Below are 17,871 nucleotides of genomic sequence, written 5' to 3' on the forward strand. Positions count from 1 at the left end.
CACGCCAGGCCTCCCTGTCCATCACCAACTCCTGGAGTTCACTCAAACTCACGTCCATCGAGTTGGTGATGCCATCCAGCCATCTCATTCTCTGTTGTCCCCTTCTCCTCCTGCCCCCAATCCCTCCCAGCATGAGAGTCTTTTCCAATGAGTCAACTATTCATCTGAGGTGGCCAAAGTACTGGAGTTTCAGCTTTAGCATCATACATTCATTAGACATATATAATTTTCCAAAGACTTCTCTTGTCGCATACTACCAATCATAACACCAAAGTGAGATATGAATTCATCAGTTCTTAAATAAACAGACATATGCACGGGTACGTATATGTGTATGTGTGGATGCTAAGTCACTCCAGTCATGTCCAACTCTCTGCAACCCCATGGACTGTAGCCCGCCAGGCTCCTCTGTCCATGGGGATTCTCCAGGCAAGAATACTGGAGTGGGTTGCCATGCCCTTCTCTAGTATGTGTATATACTTTACATCAAATAATTAAGTAGAATCTTTTTCATGTGTCAACTCACAGAATGGAAGGGAACAAAATAGCAATATAAGAGTGTCTTTTAAACCACATGTGATTCCTTCTTTCATTCTTGAAAAAATAACAATAACTAAAGAAATTAGACTTTTGTTTTTTAAAGTGGGCTCTATGTATTACCTTAATGAGAATCACCTAGGAAGCAGGTTAAACTATAACAATGAAGATTCTTTTCATAAGGGTAGAGGCCTAGGGAATTATATTTCTAAAACCATCACAGGTGATTTCTTTTACTAAAAATCTAAGGAATAGACTTAGAAAATAGCAACAGGTCAGGAAAATAGTGGAAGGTTGATAGAAAAGCTGAGATGAAAATACAGGAGATAACTGCTGATCCCCTTTCTGATGAGCTCATGGAAAGAAAGTGAAGCTCAGAAGCATTAAGGCAAAAAGGTTTCAGTTTTCAGATTCTATAAGATACAACAGTTTCTCTTTCTAATATGTTTAAACTATGTCAGAAAACTGCTGCTAGGTCTGGATGCAATATCATTAGGCACTATGTTTGCCCCAAAGTGTTCTCAAGTTGGTTGACCAGACCTGCAAAAAAGACCAAAATAAGTGAAGAAATTCTCAGCTAAAAAGGAATTGAAAAGTTGCCCACTAAGATATGGATTGATGCTTTTGATCTGTGGTGCTGGAGAGGACTCTTGAGAGTCCCTTGGACTGCAAGGAGATCCAACCAGTCCATTCTAAAGGAGATCAGTCATGGGTGTTCTTTGGAAGGAATGATGCTAAAGCAGAAACTCCAATACTTTGGCCACCTCAGGCAAAGAGTTGACTCATTGGAAAAGATTCTGATGCTGGGAGGGATTGGGGGCAGGAGGAGAAGGGGACAACAAGGATGAGATGGCTGGATGGCATCATCGACTCAGTGGACGTGAGTTTGGGTGAACTCTGGGAGTTGGTGATGGACAGGGAGGCCTGGCATGCTGCAATTCATGGGGTCACAAAGAGTCGGACATGACTGAGCGACTGGACTGAACTGAACTGAACTGAAGATATGGAAGACAACCAAACTGATTCCTGACACCAATGGACCCATCACATTTTCTTCTGTTTCAGGTCAGTGTACTCAACTTTGTCTGTATGATATAATTACATGGGAGGTTTAAACAGACCAGTGCCTGGGACTCTGATTTAATTAGCTGCGGGTGGAGTCTAGGGCACCTGTGTATGTTAAAGCTCCCCAGGTGATTTTAATGTGCCACCAGATTTGAACAGCTGTTTTAGATCATCCAGAAAGGATAAAGGGTCTAAGTGACAGGAGGGGAGCTAACACAATAGACGCTGTTTAGTTCTGAAAAATCTATGGTGTAAACTGTTCTCAACCTCTCTGTATTTATCATATCACCGAGATATTCGCCATTAGTGGTTGGTCTAGCGTTAGCAGAACTGGGAGGTGAAAGCAAACTCTTTATAGATAAGTGAGTATTGAACTACAAGAAGTGTCTGATGTGTCGATCACAGACTGTAAGAGTTACTGAAAATATTTATGGAAAAATATTCCTTACTTTGGCAGCAATGTCATGAGTCATAAGTGTTACATGTAAATAGGTCCATATGGGAAAATGATGGAAGAACTCCAAGTACATTCTAAATGAATCAACCTCTTGTGGTGCTCCAGGAACCTTGAATATGTTTCTTTCACATTGGCTTTAATTAAGTCATCTGAGGAACAAAACAGGGAGAAGCCTTCAAAGACTATGGGAACTAAAAAGACATCTGATATGGAGCTTGCCACTTAACCCTTTTCTTCTGTGTAATGTTGGATGCACTGAATGGGAACAATTTTAAAACTGAAAAGCAGATTATTCCTCATAATAGTTTAAGTTTAAAAAGTCATAATGCTTCCTCTGATTAAGGTTTGTATTCGTATGCATTCCATGTCTATATAAAATATTTACAAGACTCTTGAATGTGATGCAGCATGCTGGAATAAACCCTAGGCTTAGAATTTGAAAATGTTAGAAAAGTCATGATTCTTGAAAAATAAGAATAATTTTGTTCTTTTTTCCTTACAAAATTTCTCTGAAGACCAATTGCAATAAGAGATGAGAGGGGAAAAAAAAAAACAACCTTGTAAACTGCAAAATGCGTTATAATTATGAGGGATGGCCACTTCTTAATTTACTGATTCTTTGGAGATGAAACTAGAATTTAGTGGATATTGGTGCCTGCTCAGCTTTCCTTGGATCCTCTTTATCAGCACTGGGATCCATCCTCCAGCTTCCCCATGCTTTGCTGGTAAGGGCTCACACCAAGACTTTCAGAGGATTCCCTTTGGTCAGTGAGGTTACTTTGCCAGTACTGAGAGCTATAAACTTCTGGGAGTTTTCTGCTATCTCAACAATTCTTTAACCAATGACTGGTGTAGAAGTGCAGAGGGCCAGCCCCTTTGCTGGGAAGTGGGGCAAACTCTAAGGTATAACATCCTGTTGTAGAACTTTCCTCAGAATCAGGCTGCAGCTGGGGTTCACTTGATTTCTTTCCCTCATCTGTCTGCTTTCCCATGTCCTTTCCATGTTCCTGGGAACACTTTCTGACAATCTACTTCCTACCAAATCTTAACCTCAGGCGCTAATTCTGGGAGGAATTGCCTTACCACACTATTAAGGGTTTAAATGCTTACATTCAGGAACACACAGTCTGGCACACCAACCCACAAACAGCCTAAATACTCCGGTCCTAAGTGCTCTCCAAAGGCTTGCACACAATACAGGTTAGAGGAAGGACTTTAGTTTCTGTTTTTTCCCCACTCTACCTGGTGTCTGAAGGGGGAAGGAAAAGAATGGAATCAAGCCATGGCCAAGGGGTTAATTCATCCCATCTCAATCGAGCTGTTAACTAGCAGGAGAAACAAGGCCAGGGGAGTTGTGGGTTGCAGGATTACGCCACTGTAATGAGTGAAAACAGAGACACAAACCCAGCACATCAGGCTCATCCTCAATACACTAGAGACAGAAAAGACCGTAAAAGACCCCAGAGAGAAACAAAAATCGCACAAAGGCCAGGAAATATGACATCAGACTTCACATCAGCAATAATGGAAGAAAAATAACTTCAAATTCTAAGAAAAAAAAAAAAGATTTAGGGCAAGATTACAGATTACCAAGAGAGGGAAAAATATGTACTAAGATGGACTAAAAATTTAAATTCCCGTGTCCCAGTTCTCCATAGGAGAAGAGGAAAGTATGTAAAATACAGCAAAGGAAGAAATACAACCCAGGAATCAAGGGAGGATGACAAGCACTACAAAGATGACAAATTGAGGCACGATAGTTAAGCTGGTTATCCAGAAACAAAGAGGAAAATAACGAGCTGAAATTAGCTGTGTCCGTGAGTGACACTTGGGGAAAGAGCTGGGTAACATTTTGTTGTTTCATTATAAATCTTGGGGAAATATTTAAAATGGACATAGATAACGTTGATAAATGCTTCTAGGGTGGCTCAGTGGTAAAGAGTCTGCCTGTCAGTGCAGGAGACACAAGTTCAATCCTTGGGTCAGGAAGATCCCCTGGAGAAGGAAATGGCAACCCACTCTAGTATTCTTGCCTGGGAAATCCCATGGACAGTGGGCTACAGTCCGTGGGGTTGCAAAAGAGTCGGACATGACTTAATGACTGAACTACAACAAACTTTGATACAATAAAAATTGAATTAAGCCCCCAAATGATAACAAGTTAATGTTACACATACTCATTTATTCCTTAAAAAAAAGTATTTACTATGAGTCAAGCATTTGCTAATTGTTGGATATATAACAGGTGAAAAACGCCCCTGTTTTGGTGTAACTTACATCCCAGTGAGCATGCTTGTGTGTGTATGTATCCAGGTATGTATATATGAATGTATCTATATATTTCTATATTTATATCTAGATCACAAACAGATTTCTAATACATCTTAGATTGCATAAGTAAAAATAACACAAATAATAACATAGGGCAGAATATAATATTTAAGACTGAGTGATCAGGAAAGTGAAGTGAAGTCGCTCAGTCGTGTCCAACTCTTTGTGACCCCGTGGATTGTAGCCCACCAGGCTCCTCCATCCATGAAATTCTTCAGGCAAGAATACTGGAGTGGGTTGGTTGCCTCTAAAAAAGGTGACAATTTAACAAGACCTAAATGAAAGGAAGAAACGAAACATACACTCAAACACATTGAGTTTAAGTTCCTCTGAGGTGTCAGCTAAAGAAGCAGACTCAACAGCAGGGCATACAAAGTGGAGCTTGGGGAAGGAGTGTTCTGGGTAAAAGGTATGGATTAAGGAGACCCTGGAACTGAGGTTTCAATGGAAGGACAGAGAAGTGTCAGAACCATGGCTTCCCCAGGTAGCCGCCGTGTTGCAGAGGGAGATGAGAGAGAAGAATGTTGCCAACAGAAATAAACGTTGAGGGAAACGGCAAGGAGAATCAAGAAAGTTGTGTATGCTTAGGCGCTCAGTTGTGTCTGACTCTTTGCGACCCCATGGACCGTACGTAGCCTGCCAGACTCCTCTGTCCATGGGATTCTCCAGGCAAGAATACTGCAGTGGGTTGCCATGTCCTCCTCCAGGGGATCTTCCCAACCCAGGTATCAAACCCAGGCCTCCCGCATTGCAGGCAGATTCTTTAATGATTAAGAAAGTTAGATCCTTAATATTTGTAAGGTTGTCAGATCAGCAAATAAAATTATAGGATGCTGCTGTTGCTAGGAATGTAAAATGTTACAGCCACTCTGAAATATAGTTTGGTAGTTTCTCTGAAGACTAACATGAACTTATCATAAGACACAGCAGCTGCACTTTTTGGTATTTATATAAAAGAGATGACAATTTATATTCTTGTAAATATTTTTGAAATGATATTCACAGTAGACTTATTTGTAAAAGTCAAATGTCAGAAACAACCCAAATAGCCTTCAGTGGGTGAATGGTTAAACAAACTATGGTATATCCATACAATGGAACACTATTCAGCAATACAAATAGATGGACTATTGTTACACACACAACCTGAATGACTCTTAAGGAAATTATGCTGAATAAAAGAAGTCAATCTCAAAAATTCTTTTTTGTTTGAAATTTACCCAAATAAAAAATACAGAATTTTTTTTTTAAATAATCTTTCAGAAATTGGAACATTGGTATGGTGAACACTTTCAACTCAGTAAAAGGCATTACTTTTATATTTTAGCAACTTTATGTCTTAGCTCCTCCATGTGGTAGCAAAAAAATAACACTGATGAGAAGAGAGCATAATATCAGACTGTTTTGCTTTATACATGTAGATTCTGAGTGCTATTTTTCAGTGTGGCAAAAGAGCAAAAGAAACAGTTATTTGTTCCATGGCCATGATAATGGTGGGTGCGGAATATTTTAAGTACTCAAGATTTTATCAATTATTTTTCTTCATAATTTCAAAGAGACAACATTCCTTTCAGCACACTTTGTTTTTTTTTTTAGAAAGATTAGGCATTAGACCTTACCTAAATCCATGTGTAAATCCCATACACAAGTATGTGCCTATGCTTTGAAAATCTGCAAAAAATTTTTCTTTTTACTTATGAATAGTAATGTATGTTCTCTATAGGAAATTTAGAAGCTACAGAAAAATGTAACAATGAAAATAAGCATCAACTTCTTTCTCATAATCAAGAGGTAGTTATCATTGAAAATGTAATATGCTTTAAATTCATTACAATAAAATTAGTCTGCCAATCAATCAGCCAGTGACAGTATTAGGCAAACTTATAAAAAAAAAAAAAACCCTCTTAAATTACTGTATATTACCAATTCCATTTTGGGAATTATTGTGTGAGTGCATTTGTGTGTTTGCATTTAAATTTTGGCTACTAGTTATTAGAAGGCTGCTGGTGCTACTGCTAAGTCACTTCAGTCGCGTCCGACTCTGTGTGACCTCATAGACGGCAGCCCACCAGGCTCCCCCGTCCCTGGGATTCTCCAGGCAAGATCACTGGAGTGGGTTGCTATTTCCTTCTCCAATGCATGAAACTGAAAAGTGAAAGCGAAGTGGCTCAGTCGTGTCCGACTCTTAGCGACCCCATGGATTGCAGCCTAACAGGCTCCTCCATCCATGGGATTTTCCAAGCAAGAGTACTGGAGTGAGTTGCCATTGCCTTCTCCATATTAAAAGGCTACTAGTTATTAAATTAATCCTAAATAATATGCACAGATAGAAATCATATAAAACATAAAGGGACATTTAGAAGATATTTGACCATGAAAAGTAAGATGATAGTGATCTAAAAATGTCTTGTGCATTAGTCTATATGTTTAAAGGTATAACAATGTACCATATATTTTTCACAGATTTTACAAAACTATAAAATGTCTTTGGAAAATCATCCATAAAGACTTTGATAAATACTGAGCAAATTTTTATAGTCTCAAAACTAATTATATTAATATATTGCATGCAAATATTTCAACCTATACATCTCTTTGCTCAGTGCATTTAGATACTTTGTAAATGTACTCAGCAGATATTTTAATGGCAGCAGTTTGTTGAAATTAAAAACATAAAGCATCAGCAAACTATTATATACAAAAATATTTACTTTATAGACTTTCAAAATTTGAATGCTATTAAGCTGTTTCATGTTTGGCCTAATAATACTTTCCAAAACTCCCACAACTATTTTACAGTTAATTAAAATGACAGGTTCTCTTCCAACTAATCTCACATGATATCTGTAGTCATTTCTTCCAGTTATTTCATTGTATTCCATTATGCCTAAAACAAGCATTTTTCAGAAACATATGTGAAAGTTTGAGGATTACACCTTCATTTTCAAATATTACTTGAAATTGGCTTTTTTTTCCATTTGAACAGCTAGTTATTTTATAACTTGCTTCTCTGCCAGTAGAGAGCAGTGTTGGACATCATATGGACCCAACTACACTACCCGCTTTGCTTTCCCGAATGTTTTTAGTCATTCTATAAACATGATTACTGTAGGTTTTTTTTAAAATGCCAGGTAGCGGATTCATTTTGATATTTGACAAAACTAATACAATTATGTAAAGTTTAAAAATAAAATAAAATTAAAAAATTAAAAAATAATAAATAAAATAAACCAATTCTGCTCCAGAAAAATAAAATAAAATAAAATAAAATGCCAGGTAAACAAAACAATTAACTAAAGAGTTACTAAGTCTAGCTGCTGTGAAATCTGACACTATTTAACCTATGAAAGAGCTTAACTTATGACAAATACACGGAATACATGCTTTGTTTATATCACATTAAAACTTGCCCATCATATGTAAGATAATATGTTCTATAGATAATTATTTTAAAATATTACAGAGAAATAATTTCCATTCTGTACATCATAGAAACTTAATCTAACATCAAGGCTAATAAATAACCATTGGTAGCATAATGACCAATGGATATTCTAACTATATAGGGAAAAAAATGGGCTTCCCAGGTGGTATTTGTGGTAAATAACCTGCCTGCCAATGCAGGAGACATACGAGATGTGGGTTCAATCCCTGGATCAGGAAGATCCCCTGGAGGGGGACCATTGCAACCCACTCTGGTATTCTTGCCTGGAGAATCCCATGGACAGAAGAGCTTGGAGGGCTATAGTCCATAGGGTTGCAAAGAGTCAGACATGACTGAAGCAACTTAGCACAGAAAAAAATAAATGAGAATGTCACTATCTTTGTAACCAGGGTTGCAGAGACTCCGACAGGATGGGGCTAATTTTCTTGGTATTAACTTGACTGCATATGTGGAAAACAAAAAACAAAAAACCCCCACAGTACTTAAACCTTCCAGCTACTCAACTGTACACAGTAGATAAGCCATATTTAATTTTATAGTCTTTATTTGGCTGACTTGCCATGTCACAGTGCCAAGCAAATCAGGAAATATAATTTTTAAAAAGCTCATCATAAAAGTCAATTGCTAAAGAAAGGTCAGAATCAATTGAATTTAAATCTATTATTTAATCTTCAAAACCACAATTCTAAAAAATAAAATAGATCCACAAAAAAAGAAAGGATATACTTTAAATTAAATACTCTAAAGGTTATCCTTTAAAGGATGGGCAGGATTTAATAGAGAATTAAAAAAATATATATTGGTGTTAGTATTTAAAAGTCTACTTTTTAAATTTTATTTGATATTTATTCTCGTTTTACTGTAGTAAATTTCTATTAAATTGTATCTTGTAATGTCTTCTTATTTTACATGACTATAGAGTGTATTATTTTAAGAGGCTCTTGCTTTCAAAACAAGATTTCCAAGTTTATGCCAAAACAAATCTACTTGCTATAAACAAGAAACAGCTCATTGCGCACTGTGGAAGGGTCTCTTAAACCGAGTTTTGAATCACATGGTCACAATAAGAAGTGGTGAGTTTTTGTCCTGTCCCAGAGGCCCCTCGACAGGTCAAATTTTCCTTCACATCTGAAGACTTAGACAGGTGGAGTGAAGGGCAGAGCATTCACCTGTGTTGTTATAGATAGAAGTATTATTAATATAAAGACACCAACTTACACAGAAAACCAAAAGCATAGGCTTTGGATCCAGACAGGCTTTATAATTCATTTTCTCATTAGAGAACCACTTGATTGTGGACTGTGGCGATATTATCATTCAGCTCCCATTATTTTATAGATAATATAAACTGAGGACCAAGAAGGTGGTCACAAAGCTCTTTAGTAGCACAGCTAAGGTTAGGATTCTAGCTCTCTTAGTTTTCAGACACGTACTCTTCATTTTTGTTATTTTTACATAAAACAGAAACAGAATGAAAGATAATATAGTATGTTGCACATATATTACCCATTTATGCTATATCCATTTGGCTAATTGTTTTATATTATAGTTTCTATCTACTGTGAGATAAGCTTAAAATCTGAGGAGGTCAAAAATACTTGGTTGGCTTAATAGGTAACCTGAATTTCCTCTACCAAGTATTTATTGTATTTCTCAGAGCCTCAGTTTCCTTATTCATAAAACGGGGCTAACACAGTATTTCTGTGAGAATTAAAGGAGAAAAATGCAATTAGTGACTGTAACAGAGTGAATATGCACTGAATCTATGCTTAGAAATTAAATAACAGTCATAACAAGAAAGTAAGGAAGTCAAACCTCCCACAACAGATTATGAAGTAAACAAGAAAGAAAACCTACTTTAAGCCACTAGTAGTCAGATTTTGGCTACAGAGGCCTTTCACAGGGTTGCAAAGAGTCGGACATGACTTAGCCACTGAAGAACAACAGGGGCCGTTAGAATTCTCACTAACCCATATTTTTGTATTTTTCCCTCAAAATTATATTATTTTCAAACATTTATTCTTCTGAATTCTTATTGTAATTTAATTGCAACACAATCAATTACATAAGGTGAGGTGTGAGATTTTTAGGATATTTATGAAATATCGACTTGTGGATACCGTTGAGGTAAGTGTTTATATTGCTTTTCAGGTAGGCCAAGTACTTTTATTGCTAAATATATTCCTATTTTCTTTATTGTTTAGTGTAAATAAATTTTCTTGACTTATTGCTAGTATATGAAACAGCTTGTATTTTGTCAACTTATGAAATTTTGTTTTTTTTGTTATACATATACACATTATTTTTAGAATTATTTTCCATTATAGGTTATTATAAGATACTGACTGTAGTTCCCTGTGTTATACAGTAAACCTTTGTTGCTTGTTGGATATCTATTTTTTTAATTAGGACTCTAGCATTCTACTCATACTAAGTCAAACAAGTGACTTCCTAATTTTCTTACTAAACTTAGTTTTATTTATTTTGAAAAATTTGAATTTACTAGAATGTAATTATCAATGAAGCAAGAATGCATTTTATTTTCTTTCTTGATATTCTTACCAATTTTTCACTTTCCTTGCCTACAAAACCATGTTAAATAACAGTGATAACAAGGACCCATTTCTTAATCTTAATTTTCATGGGATTTAATTAAGCTTTTGGCAATACTTATATAAGCCAAATATAATATAAAAGTGATACTGCTTATTATTCTGTGCTGTGTGCTGTGCTTAGTCGCTCAATCGTGTTCAACTCTTTGCAAGCCTACGGACAGTAGTCTGCCAGGCATTTCTGTCCATAGGGATTCTCCAGGCAAGAATACTGGAGTGGGTTGCCATACCCTCCTCCAGGGAATCTTCCCAACCCAGGGATGGAACCCAGGTCTTCCGTTTTGCAGGCAGATTCTTTACCATCTGAGTCACCAGGAAAGCCTGCTTATTATTCTTTCTTTATAAACTTCAATAACGTAATTGCCCCAAAACTTCTTGTGTTCCTAAACTCTGGCCAAAAAAGAAAATACTTATTTGAAGAAGGCCCTAACATTTCAAAGAACCCTCACATCTCTCCTGAGCTAAATTTATCTTTTTATCCCTTTTGGCGACAACATTCTTTAAAAAGTCTAAATTCAAGAGCTTTTAAAGTATATCCTCCAATTAAAGGGATAACCTTCCCAATACTTTCTCCTCATAATCATCGTTATTTCTATATTCTATTCCATTTAAAGAATATTTATTGTGTACCATCTATGTGTCAGTTTCTGTTCAAGACACTGGGGATTCAGCAGTGAACAAAACAGATCCAAATCCTCGACCTATACTAATTGTACTGTAGGCCACAGCCTTATCTTCAAAGCCCAGAGAGGGGGCCTATATTTTCCACAGGTTTTCCTTGATTCCACTCTATCTCCAGCCTCTTTACTCAATCATAATCTAAATAGACTGCAATTAGAGAGCTAATTGCCTCAGTGGAGTTTTCTGGCTGTACTTGATCAGTTTAAATCTTCAGCTATGCGCACATGGCTTCTCCCAAGAAGACTTCATCCCAAGCTGAGTAGAACTTCTTCACATGTAAATATCACAGAAATGAGTGACCACAATAAAGGACTTTACTACTCAAATTGCTATCCTCCTTTCTCTAGGAACAAAGGAAAATATACTTTTTAGATCTTCATAGACTGTGCATAGCTCTTTCAAGTGAAAAATGAGTGTCGGCTAATGATACTCTTGTAGTGCAGATTTATTTCTTTCTTTCAGCAGACTTTCTGTCAATGATTAACATGGCCTGATCAGTCTGTGAAGCACTGTTGAGTATAGATATTTTGTGGTGGTACAAGCAAGGAAGACTGGATCCTGCCCCCATGAGGTCTTACCTCATAGATTTCAAACACATACAAGGAAAGACAGAGACAACAAAGAACAAAACAAGTAACAACCTGTGACCTGGAACAGATTGAAACAAGCTTAATGTCACTGACTATGAGTGCACTATCCTATTACATTCCATAGGGCTGCCCAGAGGCATGAGTGAAAGCAGGCTCTGTACAGGGCAGGACTTCTTTTAATCAAGAGACATTTTTACTGAGGACCTACAATGTGTCAGGCACTGTTCCAGATACTTCGATACAGTGATACACAGGAAAGTCAAAGATCGTTATGGAAGTGGCTTGGTGGAGCCATGAAAAAGGGTCTTAGAACCACATGGACACTAGTTATGAATTCTGGCTCTGCCATTCATAGGTGTATGAGTCTTAACATCTCTCTGAGCAGCAGCATCTTCTTTCATAAAATGCAGATAAATATCCCTATACTTATAAATGTTGTTGTTGTTCAGGTTCTCAGTTGTGTCCAACTCTTTGCAACCCCATGGACTACAGCACGCCAGGCTTCCTTGTCCTTCACTATCTCCTGGAGTTGCCTCAAAATCATATCCTTTGAGTCAGTGATGCCATCCGACCATCTTGTCCTCTGTCATCCCCTTCTCCTCCTGCCTTCATCTTTCCCAGCACCAGTGTTTTTTCCAATGAGTCAGATCTTCGCATCAGTTGGCCAAAGTATTATAGCTTCAGCTTCAGCATTAGTCCTTCCAATGAATATTCAGGGTTGATTTCCTTTAGGATGAATTGGTTTGATCTCCTTGCAGTCCAAGGGACTACCAAGAGTCTTCTCCACCATCACAGTTTGAAAACATCAATTCTTCAGTGCTCAGCCTTTTTTATGGTCCAACTATCACATCCGTACATAACTACTGGAAAAACCATAGCTTTGACTAGATGGACCTTTGTTGGAAAAGTAATGTCTCTGCTTTTTAATGCTGTCTAGGTTGATCATAGCTTTTCTTCCAAGGGGCAAGCTCTTTTTTGTTTGTTTGTTTGTTTTGTTTTGTTTTAATTTCATGGCTGCAGTCACCATCTGCAGTGATTTTGGAGCCCAAGAAAATAAAGTTTGTCACACTTATGATCCATTGTTTCGCCATTTATTTGCCATGAAGTGATAAGACCTGATGTCATGACCTTAGTTTTTTGAATGTTGAGTTTTAAGCCAGTTTTTTCACTCTTCTATTTCACTTTCATCCAGAGGTTCTTTAGTTCCTCTTTGCTTTCTGCCATAAGGGTGGAGTTATTTGCAAATCTGAGGTTGTTGAAATTTCTCCTGGCAATCTTGATTCCAACTTATGATTCATCCAGCCCAGCATTACACATGATGAACTCTGCATAGTTAAATAAGCAGGGTGACAATATATAGCTTTGACATACTCCTTTCCCAATTTGGAACCAGTCCGTTGTTTCATGTCCGGCTCTAACTGTTGCTTCTTGACCTGCATACAGGTTTCTCTGGAGATAGGTAAGGTGGAATGATATTCCCATGTTTTGAATAATCTTTCAGAGTTTGTTGTAATCTACACAGTGAAAGGGTTTAGCATAGTCAATAAAGCAGAAGTAGATGATTTTCTGGAACTCTCCTGCTTTTTCTATGATCCAACGGATATTGGCAATTTAATCTCTGGTTCCTCTGTCTTTTCTAAATCCAGCTTGTGCATCTGGAAGTTCTTGGTTTACATGCAGTTGAAGCCTAGCTTGAAGGATTTTGAGCATTACCTTGCTAGCATGTGAAATGAATGCAGTTGTGTGGTAGTTTGAACATTCTTTGCCATTGCCCTTTGGGATTGGAATGAAAACTGACCTTTTCCAGACCTGTTGAGTTTTCCAAATTTGTGGGCATATTGAATGCAGCACTTTGGCAGCATAATCTTTTAAGATTTGAAATAGCACAGCTGGAATCCAATCACCTTCACTAGCTTTGTTCATAGTTATGCTTCCTAAGGCCCAATTGACTTCACACTCCAAGATGTCTGGCTCTAGGTTAGCAATCACATCATCATGGGTATCCAGGTCATTAAGATCTTTTTTTGTGCATAGTTCTGTGTACTGTTGCCACCTTTTCTTAATATCTTTTGCTTCTGTTAGGTCCACACTGATTCTGTCCTTTATCGTGTCTTTCATTGCATGAAATGTTCCCTTGGCATCTCTAATTTTCTTGAAGAGATCTCTAGTCTTTCTCATTCTGTTGTTTTCCTTTATTTCTTTGCATCATTTGCTTAGGAAAACTTTCTTATCTCTCCTTGCTCTTCTTTGGAACTCTGCATTCAGATGGGTATATCTTTCCTTTTCTCCTTTGCCTTTCACTTTTCTTCTTTTCTCAGCTATTTGTTTGGCCTCCTCAGGCAGCCATTTTGTCTTTTACATTTCTTTTTCTTGAGGATAGTTTTGATCACCGCCTCCTGTACAATCTTACAAACACCCACCCATAGTTCTTCAAGTACTCTATCAGATCTAATCCCTTGAATCTATTTGTCACTTCTATTGTATAATCTTAAATTATTTGATTTAGGTCATACCTGAATGGCCTAGTGGTTTTCCCTACTTTCTTCAATATAAGTCTGAATTTTGCAATAAGTATTTCAGGATCTGAGCCACAGTCAGCTCCAGGTTTCATTTTTGCTGACTGTATAGAGCTTCTCTGTCTTTGGCTGCAAAGAATATAATCAATCTGATTTCGGTATTGACCATCTGGTGATAACCATGTGTAGAGCTGTCTCTTATGTTGTTGGACGAGGGTATTTGCTAAGACCAGTACATTCTCTTGGCAAAACTCTGTTAGCCTTTGCCCTGCTTCATTTTGTACTCCAAGGCCAAATTTGCCTGTTACTCCAAGTATCTCTTGACTGCCTACTTTTGTATTCCATTCCCCTATGATGAAAAGGACATCTTTCTTTGGTGTTCTAGAAGGTCTTGTAGGTCTTCATAGAACCATTCAACTTCAGCTTCTTCGGAATTAGTGGTCCATAGACTTGGATTACTGTGATATTGAATGGTTTGCCTTGTAAATAAACTGAGATCATTCTGTTGTTTTTGGACTCTTTTGTTGACTATGAAGGCTACTCCATTTCTTCTAAGGGATTCTTGCCCCCAGTAGTAGATATAGTGGTTGTGTGAATTAAATTCTCCCATTCCCATCAATTTTATTTTGCTGATGGTTCACTGATTAGTTATAAACGAGTTATGAGCAAAAATTATATGGGTAAAGGGCCTGACACATAGTAGGCATTCAAAAAGTATTTGCTCCATTTAACAAATGCTCCTACAGGGAAAGACAAATACTGTATGTTGTCACGTATAGGTGGGAACTAAAAATACAATTAACTAGTGAATGTAACATAAGCAGACTCACAGATATAGAGAATAAACTTAGTAGTTACCAATAGGAAAGGAGGTTAGAATGGGATGGGGGAGTGAAAAGGACAAACTATTGAGTGTGAGGCAGGCTCAAGGATGTACTGAACACCATGGGGAATGTAGCCAATATTTTGTAAATGGAAAGAAGGCTTTACAAATTGTATAAAAATAAATTTTTTAAATAAAAATTTTTTGAAAATAGAAATGCTCCTAAATAATACATAAGTACTGATTATCCTAAAGTAACACTGAACAACAGGGTTTGTGATAATTTTCAACAACAGTCAGGGTGTTTGTTTGTTTTTTTTTTTTCTTCTGATTTTACAGATTCAACATAATTCTATTAATAGACTTTAAATAAATCTGCTGGGAAGCTGATGACTCTGGATAATTAAGTGGCAGATGGGGAAATACAGGTGCATCAAGCATCCAACAATGGCAGGGTCCTGGCAATTCCTACTGGGAACCAGGAGAACGAGTGGGTCACCCTGAATCTGCATTATCAGTGGGTCTGTTTATGTAAGGAGTCTACCTTGCGATCAGATGCTGCTCTGAGGACATGTGCTGTTTTATCTCATTAGCTAATAGCTTAATTCTCTCTTCCTTGTTTGTGAAAGTGAGCCACTATTCTGCTTCTATTATCACAACTCATTCTTCCTGCTTTTGTTACCATTAGGTCAATCCTATATACTTCTAATTTAACATGATAATCCAGTTTAATTTTTAAGTATATGCTTTTTTCTTTTTGAAAACAATTTTATTTAGTTTTATTTTAAAACTTGAAGTCAATTAGCATTAATTAGCACAAATTAGTCTTCACTGTAATGCTTAATTGGTTTGACTTGATCCCTGCTATATGCTGATTTTATTTGATTTTCTTTGGCCTTTAAAGAAATCAATTGTCACATATTCCTGGGTGGCTTTTGAGAGTATTTTTCAGTTGCCCTTTGAAAATTATAATCCTGGTATTAACATAGACCTTTATGTTTTTATTGGAATACTTCTAAACACTTAATAACATGATCAGTGACTATAATTTCAAACTATATAAAAACTTCCCTTTATATATACATATTACATTGCAGTATATTACTTTTCTCAGAAAGAACTATATACATTTATATTTGCCATAAATATATTTGATTAACATATGAAATACTTAAATTTATTAATTTCAGACTGCAAAACTGGTATTTGAAAAGAACGTTTACTTTATATGCAGTTCCATTATTAATATGACTAAAGTTTAAAGTTATTTATTTTTAATATATTTTTATTTCATGTATTTTATGATATGCCATTTCAATTCCTTGCTTATCAGACAATATATTACAATCCTGAGATTAGTTTGTTTTCATTTAAAAGCAATAAATGTTATTAAAATGTACAAATAAATGAACTGTTAACAAGTGTATAATAGCATTAAAATCATATTTATTTGAATCTCATTTCAGAACTAATCTAGTATAAATTTCAAATTATATATGGCCACAGTAGAAATTATGGATGCTGCTACATGTAAGAATTAGAAAACAAATGGTATTCTTTGTCCTCAACATTTACATTCTATTACTGAAGATTATCCAAAATCAGGAAGCATTGCTCTATAAAGCCTTGCTCTTCCTTCCAAAAAGAATTTACTAAAAACTAAGAGTTGCCATAATTTAAACATGATTTTTTAATACCAATTGTGATAATTTATTAAAAGGAAAAGTTATATTTTTAATAGAATTAGTAGTCACTTCTTAGAATTTTTTTTTTAATTTTATTTTATTTTTAAACTTTACAATATTGTATTAGTTTTGCCAAACATCAAAATGAATCCGCCACAGGTATACCCGTGCTCCCCATCCTGAACCCTCCTCCCTCCTCCCTCCCCATACCCTCCCTCTGGGTCGTCCCAGTGCACCAGCCCCAAGCATCCAGTATCGTGCATCGAACCTAGACTGGCAACTCGTTTCATACATGATATTATACATGTTTCAATGCCATTCTCCCAAATCTCCCCACCCTCTCCCTCTCCCACAGAGTCCATAAGACTGATCTATACATCAGTGTCTCTTTTGCTGTCTTGTACACAGGGTTATTGTTACCATCTCTCTAAATTCCATATATATGTGTTAGTATACTGTATTGGTGTTTTTCTTTCTGGCTTACTTCACTCTGTATAATAGGTTCCAGTTTCATCCACCTCATTAGAACTGATTCAAATGTATTCTTTTTAATGGCTGAGTAATACTCCATTGTGTATATGTACCACAGCTTTCTTATCCATTCATCTGCTGATGGGCATCTAGGTTGCTTCCATGTCCTGGCTATTATAAACAGTGCTGCGTTGAACATTGGGGTACACGTGTCTCTGAGGGTAGACAGCATTTCACACACTGGACACCATGGGGAGGGGCCTTTTAAGTCTTTGATGACATCTCATTGAGGTTGGTGGGGCCTCAGTCACTAGAACCATCTCTCAAGCTTTGCCTGTAAAAACCCACCCAGCCAGCAGCCTACAGGAAGGAATGCAAAGTGTGTGGTTGATAGTGAAAATGTCTTGAGAAGGGCAAGTAACTTTCTCTTATTCTCTCAACAGTCTTGTTAGTCTCTCCAAAGAAATGACTTCTGGCTTGTTGCTCTAAAAACACTTCCTGAGAGAAGGAAGAAATTCAGATTGTAGTTGGTTCTTCTGTACTCGGGTTGAATTTTCCATTTGTTATTAGGATAGCAAATTTACCCAGTTACCATATATGCTGTATGTAAAATACAAAACCTCATGTTAACACTGAAGTCAAGGGGCTTCAACTTTGT

General features: G+C 36.7%; 1 protein-coding gene across 5 annotated transcripts in view; it reads right to left on the minus strand.

The window, feature by feature from the left end:
* The window catches only part of GULP1 (GULP PTB domain containing engulfment adaptor 1), a 339,709-nt gene that overhangs the window by 73,822 nt on the left and 248,016 nt on the right, over nt 1-17,871 (minus strand). The gene's annotated exons all lie outside the window — the stretch shown is intronic.

Source organism: Bubalus kerabau, chromosome 3, assembly GCF_029407905.1.
Source record: "Bubalus kerabau isolate K-KA32 ecotype Philippines breed swamp buffalo chromosome 3, PCC_UOA_SB_1v2, whole genome shotgun sequence".
Classification (NCBI taxonomy): domain Eukaryota; kingdom Metazoa; phylum Chordata; class Mammalia; order Artiodactyla; family Bovidae; genus Bubalus; species Bubalus kerabau.